Consider the following 11,230-nt stretch of genomic DNA (forward strand, 5'->3'; position numbering starts at 1 on the left):
AGTGGGGGCTGAGACTTTGATGCTTGGAAAGCTCAGTCCGTAGCTAACCAAGAGGCAGCTCCCCACCTCATGACCACATAAGTCCTGAGGAGCAGGTTGATACCGGCCCGGCTGGATCGTTACAGAATTCTGTCTAAGCAGCTGCCCGGTTCGCACAAAGCACTAGGTGGCAGCGAGTATGACATCATGATGGCTCTTGACCATGGGTTCCCATATCCAGTAGCTGTTTTAAGCTCAGACGAATCCCTCATACTGGAGTCAAATTGAATCCTTGTGGATGAAACCCCTTGAGAAGCAGGTAACAGCTTTTTGAGGAGACCAGTTATGTAACAAGCACGGCCAGGAGTCCAGCAGAACCTCTGTTGGCCTTAGGCCCATGCTCTGCAGCATGCCCTGCCGAGGCGACGGTTTCTGAATCAGGCCATTGGGGAGGCTTGCCCTTGGCCTGCTTCTTGTGGGCAACTGGCGAGTGGGAGGCGGTGCTGAGCGGGCAGCTTCTTGGCCCTGGGAGACCGCCAACCCCTGAGAGTGCTGCTGATGGCACCGCTGGAGGGGTGCTCCGCACCGAAGCACTCAGGGCCGGGTCCTGCTGCAGACAGAGGGCTGACTCCATGAGGAGTTGTTTTAAACGAGTGTCCCTCTCCTTTCTAGTGTGAGGTTTGAAGGCCTTGCAGATCTTGCACTTATCTGCCTGGATGGGCTTCTCCCAGACACCAGAGACAGGAGTTGTCCGTAGGCATAGGCTTGGCGCAGGAGCTATAGGGTTTGAAGCCTGGGACTGCATGCCCTGGAGCCCCAAGGGGCACTCATTGAAGGGGAAACCCCCCCCCCAACCACTAAAGACTACAATTAACAACTAGAAGAGAACAATTAACTAACAATGGGTAACTATATACAAAGATAAGCAGAAGAGCCAGGGATTAGTGGAGCACTTGCAAGAAAGAAACCACTGTTTGAACAACCATCACAGGCAGTAAGAGGGAACTGAAGGGGGGGTCGGGCCGCCAGGGTCGTATATAGAGTGCCATACCGGTGCCACTCCAGGGGGCTCCCCAGCTGGTCTGACGGGTAGCTGCTAGGGAAAAGTTTCCGACAACCGTGCATGCAGCGCATGCACACACCTAAATGGAATTGATATCAGCAAGCACTCAAAGAAGAAGTCATTGGTCCCAATGAAGGAAAATCACTATATAAATGGGGTGCCATGAAACTTTGGGTTCGTTCTTCCAAGACTTCCCCGGAGCATCATGTTGCAACCGACAGAACCTGGCTCCTACTTACCTGTGATCAACCTAGCTGGCCACTAGATTGATCCGGACTCTGGACTGATAACTATAACATTGACTGGTGGGACAGTGTGTGTGGTGTGAGATTGAATGCGTATGTTAATTGCTGTATCTTCACTAAATGTGGCATATTGCCTTTTCCCCTGAAAAAGATCTCATGTGCTTCTTATAAGCATAACACCATGGGGCGTGGTTCATAGGGGATGGAAAGATGGGAAAACCTGGGTATGAACGTAGAAGTGACTCTACGGTGCAGAGATACTCACGTTGACTTAATCCTTGCAGATGTCCTTGGCCTCTTCCAATGCAATCAGCACAAAAGCTGTTAAAGAGTCATCAGGCTCAGCACCCTTGTACCCTCCTAAAGGGAGCAAAGGACAGATTTGGGATAAGAAAGTCCCCGAGTACCATGAAAGGAAGAATTAATCCCAGGACCTCAGCATAGGAAAGTATAGCAGAACACATGCTTCCTAGAAAGCTACCCAAGAATGGACTCTCAGTCATGGCCAGACCTATAGCTGGGTCAGGTTCTGATCTCAGTTACTGTTACTCCTTTATCAGTGTGGAGGAACTCCATCCAAGTCAATAGAGATGCTTTGTATTAAACCAGTGTGAGAGAATTTAGCTCATCAGGCCGGTGCTCAGGTCCTGCCACTAGCTCCCAGGCAGCTTCCCATGAGTTAATGGATCAAGCCCCAGTGACATCAAAAACCAAACTTTGGCCTGTGAAGCACCAAGACAGCTGCACTCCTCTGGGGCAATGCAAGTCACTAAGCCCAGGACGAAGCTCATGAGAGGTGTGGACAATGCATTCTCAGTTGAGGAGCTGGCTGGGAACCAATGCCCAGGGAGATCAGGCCAGAGCCTAAGCATCTTTAGTAAATGCTGCAAAACTATCCCCTTTGGAGATGTCTTTCAACCATGAGAACAACAGTCATGGCACTAAGCCCACCGCTTCTATCTAATAAACCCTGATATAGACACCTCCTAAACCCAGACATGGACACCCCCTTCTGCCTAAACCTAACACTGAGATCCCTAACACAGAGACCCCTTAAAGCCCAGACACTGACATCCCTAAACCCCAGGGGTGCTGGAACAATTTTATAGTGGGGATGCTGAGAGCCATTGAACCAAACTGTAACCCTGTATATAATGGAAACCACTTCAAGCCAGGGTTGTTGCAGCACCCCACGCACCCCTAGTTCCAGCACCTCTGCTAAACCCTGACACCCCTTCAATCCCTAAACCTAACACTGAGATCCTAAACTCCACCGAGACCCTAAAATCTAACACTGATGCCTCCTAAATCCTGACACCAACACCCCCTTCTACACCTTAAACCCTGACTCTGAAACCCCCAAGCCTTGACACTGACAACCCCTTCTACCCTAAACCCTAACACTGAGACCCCTAAATCCTGACACTGACACCCCCTTTTACCTAATAAACCCTAACACTGACATGCCTAAACCTGGCACCCCTAATCCCAACCCTGACACCCCTAACTCCAACAATGACCCCCCTTTCAGTCCTAAACCTCGAACAACAACAAAACCAAAAATGATCTACCCCCAGCAGAATGTTTATCCCCAAAAAGGGAGAAGTGCCAAAGACTCCATGAAGTCCACTAAGGACTATATAGATACATTCTGGTCCATTGGGCCTGAATCTCCATTTACTGCTGCCCATGTAACTGCACCGGGAGAGAAAGAGGAAATCAGGCTGCGTGAGCACAGACTTTGGGATGTAGCCCAGTAAGACGTCCCTTTGAATTATGAACCAACAAGTTGCTGTGATGATTGAGGTGGGTAGTGACTGGTGTGTAAAAGTCAAAGGAAACACGTACAACCATCTCTCCGCGGATTACGGGGGCATCTTCTTGGAAGACTCCATCCAGTTTCTGCTTTTCCAGGATCAGGATTTTTCCAGGATTCTATCTCCTGACTGATCGTGCTGGGGGCTCTGCCTGTCTCCAGCACTCTGGATCCTGAGCTACCACCATCACCTGGGAACCCCGACCAGTTCAAGCCTCATGGAGTGGGTGAGATCCATCTCTCTCTCTCTGTTTTCTTTCCTACCTCAGGTATTAACCTTTAAAATGTAACTGTTATGTTTGTTTAGCCCTCCTGGTGTGGTTATCACTATGATTCAATAAATGACTTTTATGGTTCAGCTGGTTGCTTTTCTCTCTCTCTCTGAATTTTACTCTTTTGTGTTTTAGCTTCCCCCATTTACTCTGCAGCGATGCTTCTTGTACCTAAGCTAAAGATCCCCGTAGTGCCCCAAAATATACTGTGGGGTTTGCTCATCAAGTGCGTTACTACCAGTACAATTGTAATGTGAATGTGTGATAGGGATGTGTTAAACTTGGGGAACATGGGTGGGTGGGGGGAGCAGCTGAAAGTGATGCTCAATCCAGCCTATTGAGACCAGGAGCACATAAGGGTACCAGCTTGAAAGTGCTCCTTAACCCAGCCCATTGAGTACAGGAACACATGAGGGGATCAGCTGGAGAGTGCTGATTGACCTGGTCCTCTCAGACTTGCTCTGCTAGTGTGTGTGTGCACATGTTCATCTAGTTCTAGCGCTGGAGGAACCCAGCCCTGGGGAACCGAGGTCCTGCAGGAGAGCTCCATTGGGAGGGGACTTGCAGAAGGAAGGAGCAGAGCTCCATGTGAACACACAAGTGACTTTCACAGCACATTAATTGAATTACAGAAGCCCCTCCCTCAGAAGAGTAACCCTGATAAATGAGCCTACCCCCAAAGTAACGGGCACATCTGGGAACAGTGTGCAAAAAGCCCTTTTCCTTCCTCAGGAAAGTTGGATCCCAGACATGTTGGTTAATGCTGCTGGGAGATTGCTTTTGGTGAAAAACTGCCGTAATAATTGATTTTAGACTCTAAGAAGCATGTTATGATTTTCATTTTATATGTAACCAGTTCTGTTTCCATGATCTTGACTCACTACCTCTTAAATCTTAATCTTTGGTAATGAATTTAGGATTATTCCACTATACATATGTCTCAGTGCTGTGAGGTTATAAAGATCTGATCCTGAGCTGTACCAATCAAGCTGTTTAGATTCTGTTCCCTGGTAATTTCTGTGAGTGTCCTGTGACAGTAATCTGATGCTACTGGGGGACACTTTCAGAGGGACTTCGTGGCCGCGGTGCAACTACTGTTACCATGCAAGGCAGAGCAAGGGCTGGCAGAGCCCTGTGGAGATTGGTAGGCTGGCTAACAGACCGGTGGTGTTATGCTTGACTAGATATCAGCTCCCTGAGAAAATCTTCCTCTCGCCGGATGAGTAACAAGGTGACTCAGAGCCTGGGCACCCCACGAAAGCTGCACACATACCCCTGTAACCTGCTTTCCCTCCTCCACGTGCCTCTTTATCTTAGCCAACCCTCAAATATGTTCAAACCATGTTCAAATATGTTACAAACTGTTATAAAAAGGACCCCGCTCAACTGTTCTCCATGTGCACTGGATGTAGGAGAAGTAGGAATCAGCTTAATCTGCAGCAAGGGAGATTTAGGTTAGATATTAGGAAAAACTTTCTCACTATAAAGATAGTTAAGTTCTGGAATAGGCTTCAAAGGGAGGTTGTGGAATCTCATTACTGGAGGTTTTTAAGAACCCATTGGACAACGAGCTGTCAGGGACGGTCTAAGTATAGTGCTGGATGGGATGATATTTCTAGGACCCTCCCAGCCCTACATTTCTAGGATTCTCTGAACTGTGGAGTTTAACTGGTGAGCCCCTCAGTGAACTGCCCCATCAGCCTTCACCCAGCTCTAGTCCAATGTGAATTATTAACAAAATGAGCTGGTCCCCGATATGGAGACATCACAAGACCAGTGAGCGCAGCAGGACATACCCTGTCAGAGATACCCAATGACAGTCGTTCCCTTGTAGTGCAGTGGGGGAAGCTAGGGAATCCAGTGGTTCCTCTCGGCTAAAGTCTTGCAGTTCACAAACAGGGACTTGGCTTAGAAAAGCAGAGATGCCTTCCCTCACACACTATTACAGGCACCGAGCCTAAGGCTGTAAGTAAACAGACGCAGTTCACAGATAGCCTTCTGACCCACAAATAGGCTAGACAGGAGGGAGGATAACTCGCCAGAACACTGTCCATCCCACTTATAACCCAGAATTCATCAGCAACACTGAATTCCCAGAAAAACAAAGATGAGAATATGATTAAGAACCAGACCCCAGGCCACTAACTACAGTAGATCTAGCTTTGTGGGGACTGCGGAAGAGTGGTTAGAGACCCTAGAGAGGCGCTGAGCTGAGGTCTTTGTCCAGCTCCACGGAGAAAGGGCAAGGGAGGAAGCCCCCACATCATGGTTACAGAGGACATTGAGGAAGCCCCAATTCTCTGAAAGACGAAATCAGGCCTCTGAGCAATTGAAACAGATACTTCAAACAGTTTAGTAGGAAATATGTACACAATATATACAAAATCTGGAGCTGGGTTATTTACATATGATCTTGTTTGTGAGATACATGGCCAGCACCTGAAAAGAAATGTGAAGAGTCATCAGTATTTGTCAGTGCCCCTTAATACACATAAACCGAGTGCAGAATACTAGGGAATAACAATAGGAGAACATGGACTGGGAATAAGCTGCTGGATACGGTATAGAAAACAATCACCAAAACAGGAAACACTACAAGATTAGGGGAACCCATATTACTTAATAGAGTCGCTTTTGAATTAGTGGAATGTGTCAATTCAACAGGGCTCTCTACTGGTTTCCTTCAAATATTCAACTGTTACAGGAACGTTGTCTCCCCACTGAGAACTATAAGCAATAACATCCCAGACTCCCTCTGCCTTTCGCCCTCCTCTGCAAACTGCTGCCTGGTGAATCCTCACAAGCCCTGCACCCAAGGGGACAGCAAACTGGAGAGTGAGGTGGTGATGGAGACTAGAAACCTGACCATTGAGTGACCTTTTGATAGGAGGTGAAGGATCATAGTAGCTAACTTTGGAGGATGAGTTATATCTGCTGAGACCCTTCTCTGAAGGGCAGAGCATCCTTATCTCCCAATAACATCAGTGGGAGTTTGAGAACACTCAGCAACTCATAGGCTTGGGCAAGACAAATACAAAGGCCTTGGGTGGCTAAAGTTAAGCACTAAAATCTGCAGGTAGAAGCCTAAATACCCATTATAGCCACCTGCAGAGGTGCTGATTAGGGCACTTAAATCTCTATCAGCTTTGTGGTGTTTCAAATAGATATTTGAAAAACAAGGGGACTGATGTTTAAAGGCATATTTGGCCTTTGGTTGCCATTAGACAACTTTATACCAGGTGAGTGGGCTTTCCAAATCCAGATACCTGAACTCAGACTCCTAACAACCACGGGTAGGTGCATCAATAGGGGTGGGGTTAGTTGTAAAGTCACCCTTTTGCTGCCCTATGTTGCAGTGGAGCAGGGCAAAGTAGCCATAAAGCTGCCTAAGAGGCAGCTAGGAATTCCCAGCATGTGCAAATCCTAACACCCAGAGAACCAGCATGTAGAGTGTACAGCCAGTGTAGCTGGCTGTATGTCACTAACTCTAGCTTCCCACCCAAGTATATGGGGTGTGAGCTGGGAACAGAAGATGGCACACACAGTGTGCGTTGTGCTACAGCTATCTCCAGTGCAGCAATGGCTGTTACAAGACAGCGTAATTTAGAACAGCCCAGAGTCTAGAGCTCAGGTGTATTTGAGGATCTGGGCCAGTACTTGACTGTTACTATAATAATGACCTCTGAGCAAGCAGTATAATCTACATGCTTATCAATGAGCTTGTCCAGAGGCTGCATGTCCATCAGAATGACTAGATGTCCTGATGTGTAATAAAAATGCTTGAGTAATAAAAATCAACCCAGGCTACTTTACAGGGCCTGATCCTTCTCTCACTTACAGCATCTGAGCAGTAGGACAACAGCGACTACTGCCCAGTATTATAGTTGCCTCTGTCTTCTTCCAATTTTGGGTAGCAGCAGCGAGGAGTATAAGGGCCCTACTGTCAATCAAAACTTAACCCCACCCCTTGACCCAATAAGCCCTGCCCGCCGGTCATCAAGCCCCACCCCATGGGGTATTACTTCTGGGGTCAAGGCAGACACATGACTGGAAGCAAGGTGTGTCATGTGACCCCTCTAAGAACTCCTTCCACTATACCAATCAGGATAGATTTTGCCCCGATAGGAACGCCCCGAGAGAAGATTTAACCAACCAGGGGGAGTTCCGGGGTTTGTGTGACCCCTCTAAGAACTCCTCCCACTGCCCTCTACCAATCAGGAGGGGCTTCAGCCACTAGAGAGCACCCTGAGAGGAGATTAGACCAATTGGGGGGAATTCTGGGGCTGGGTGACCATCCAGAAGTGGTTCGTGTGACCCCCTCTAGGAACTCGTCCCACCACCCTCTACCAGTCGCGATGGGTTTCGGCTGCAGAGGACTGCCCCGAAAGGAGATTTGACCAAAACAGGGCAGGTTCTGGGATGGGGTGACCACCCAGAAGAGGGTTGTGTGACCCCTCTAAGAACTCCTCCCAATGCCCTCTGCCAATCAGAGTGCATCACCATCACCCCACAAGTTCCAGAGCTGGACAGAGAAGGCGATCTCTTACCAAGAAGACATGTTTCAGAAATTGTGGAAAGGCTGAGAGGAAACGTGGACTCCTTTACCACCCCTGAGAACTTCAGACTTTGTTTTAGCCCGCGGACCTTTGGACTCGTGTGGAGAAAGTGCTACAGCAGCAACAGTTCTGAAGAAGTTGAGGGAACAGCCGAGGGGATTCCTTTGGCCCAGCCATTGATGGATACGCCAGATCCTGAACCCAAAGCCCAATCATTCATGAGACACACCAGTGAGCATGGTGGCCTCTCGTTGTCCACCACCCTGGAGGAGGAAGGCGATCATTGCTTGGGGGAGTTACCGGCGGACAAGCTGAACGGAAAAGACGTCGCTCAGGTAAATGAATGATTAAGAAGCGACAGTTGATGATGAGGTGTAATGAGGTTAGGAACCTGGGGTTGTGTAAAACTAAATAATAAGCAGTGAGAACTTACACTTGTTTCTTGTCTGAGACAGCTCGATGATGCCTTTCTAGAGGACCCGGAGGCCCTGGACAACGTTGCATCAAGCAGCAAAGATGAACCGGGCCTGCCTTGTTTTTGCTGAACGCCGCTAAAAATTGTTGAAGAGGACTTCGAGGATGAAGGTTATAAGGAGTTTAGGAGAAGGTTTGGCATGGAACTCGCTGAGCCAGTGCCACATTGTGAGTGTAAAAATGTATGTGGACTATCGTATGCATTGCTGTTTATGCTGTTCTTAATAACTGTCTTAGGGAAAAGCTTTTTGAAGATTGTGAGGGCTATGTCATAGATGCCCCAGCCCAATGGCACTATGACTGTGTGATTTGGACTTCAACTTTATATGTAAATTTGTAAATTTAAATATGTAAATTAAAAAACATCTATTGAAAAGGGCTCTGTGACTATATGCATTTCTGTTAGAAGGTCTCTGGCCCTTAAGTGAGCTAAAAGTTTTAATGGAGCCTCTTGGTTTGTTTTCAAGAAGCTGTATGTCTTTTAAATTAAAAAAAAATGGTTTGTGAGAATCTAACTTTTGTGGTTTTGTGTAAAAAAGACCCATTTACAGCAAAAAGCTGAAATGTATGTTGTGGGAGGAGAAAAAATCCTAAAAATGTGTTTACAGTGTAACCATTCTGCCCATCAGAGTTGGCAGCAACAAGAGCTGCATTCAGTTGCTAGGAACTCCATTCCAATAACACAATGCAAAACTGGCTCAAGCCCTCAGCCAGTGGGGCACTGAGGCTCCCCTACTACAAGCTAAAATCACCACTTACTTTGTTAAGTAGTAGGGAGGACTCAGTGCTGGTTCACCATTAGCCCAAAGTGAATTCAGCTCTGCAGTCTGTAATCAGACTCTTCATGGAATCAAAATTAGCACTAACATTTCACAGTGGAGACAGGAAGAAGAGATGGAATTAGTGTCTGGGGCCCACCAGGTACAAATACCTGTCCCCAGCCTCTCTCAATTTGCTGAGTTTTGGAACCCATGTCCCTTGCCTAGCGAGTGCTAATTAGTTGATGGCGAGTCCCTCCCTCATAAAAGGCCAAGTACAGTTCCACTGTCCTTGATTCACATAATCAGGATAACAACACTTTATTCTTCCTGCCTCAATAACAGAGAAACTGGGGATTCCACAGCAGCCAAAGTGACCATTTGGGCTACTGTGGGCTCATGCTAGGCGGGGTGGGTGTGCCTGTGCAAACGAGATCAACCCCTGACATTCTTTTCCACAACTCACCACCAAATGTCAGGGTAGATCTCACCCTGACTCTGCTTACAACAGTAAAACAAACAGGGATGGTTCAGACATGTGTTTGAGTACAATAGAGTTGACTCATCCTGTTGAACTGAATGGTTTTAACCACACCCCCACTGAATAGTGAAGGTAACTGTGACTACTTATCGTTGTTGCCATAGGGATAAATTTGATTGGTGTGCACCCATAGTAAGGGAGGTGGGTGGGTGAGTTTTGATTAATATGAAATGAAATAAAACCTCAGGAATTTGCAGATGTTATTGGACAGTTTAAATATAACCCCTGGAGCTGACAGAGTGTTATTGGACAATTTAAATATGACCCGGGAGTTGGTTGGATGCTATGGGTCAATTCAAAGCCATTAAAAGTTTAAATTAATATATTTACAACAAACAAACAACCCCCCCCCCCAAGGGTCTAAACCAAAACTGAAATGTTTCAAGGGGTCACAAACCTTCACCATGCTTTAGAAGAAGCATTTGCTCTAAAGACAATCAAACATTTAAAAGCTCTAGGGGGCTTATTATGGCTGTGATACAACCATTTTATTTCAACCCCCACCCCAAACTTTATGCATGAAAGAAACATTTTAAAAAACAAGCCCCAAAGAGATGTACTGATATCTGCAAATGTCCCCACTTGGGATGGGGGGGAAGCAGTTACATTAAGGATTGGGGATTTATGTTTAATACTGTAAGAAGGCCCTACAGAAAAATGTATTTTAACTAAAAGAAAAAATGTAGCCGAAAGCACCTCAGTTGTGCAGACAGCTTAATTTCCACACCCCAGCTCACAAAAGGGAATGTTAGGAAGGGGCCTAAAGTCCTTAAGTCTCTAGTATTTCAGAGCTGTAGCGATCAAATCAACCTGCTAGCTACTATTTTGAAGTCCTTTTGAAACAAAGGGCTTGCTTGGATGGTATGAAAACCTCAGGTATTTTGGAGACTGTTTTTTTCCAACAGAAACTCTTGAATGGCTGCTGGGCTCCAAGAGGAGGTATGCTCCCTGTTTTAAACTCTGAAAATATATATTGTATAATATCACTCGTTGGCTGTGCTGTCTTAGTAAATAATGGTGCCTGTGTTTATTGCAGTGTGATCTGTTTAGCACAGAACTAGTAACTTTAAATTGCATTTCATCACCAGGCCAATGTAAAAACCATTTTAACTGTAGTTTTGCTTAATAACTTCAGATACTACACAGGTTGTATAGGGATTTGGGGCTAATACTAACTAACAGTTTTTGCTTGTTCTTTAATCCAAAGGCCCAAACACACATTGAGGGGGACAGAACAAGCATGTGCCTGCAACACTTTATCCTGTAGTAGAAGGTAACTTTCTGAAATTGGCTTTTAAATGCGTGTGGGTTTTAAACTCTCTCTCTCTCTCTCTCTCTCTGTAAAACATAGGTGGGATTTTTTTTTAAGTATATGGCTCCAAAATGATGGTAACGGTGTGTTTCAAACTAAGAGGGTGTTGTTTTTTTAGTGTGCAAAATGTGTTTTAACCTGGATTTTAAAAGTTGATTTTGAAAGCCGTTTGGTTTTTATTTTGCAAAATGAGGTGTATTTAAAAAAAAGTTTG

Source organism: Mauremys reevesii, linkage group 13 (genome assembly GCF_016161935.1).
Source record: "Mauremys reevesii isolate NIE-2019 linkage group 13, ASM1616193v1, whole genome shotgun sequence".
In the NCBI taxonomy this organism is placed as follows: Eukaryota; Metazoa; Chordata; order Testudines; family Geoemydidae; genus Mauremys; species Mauremys reevesii.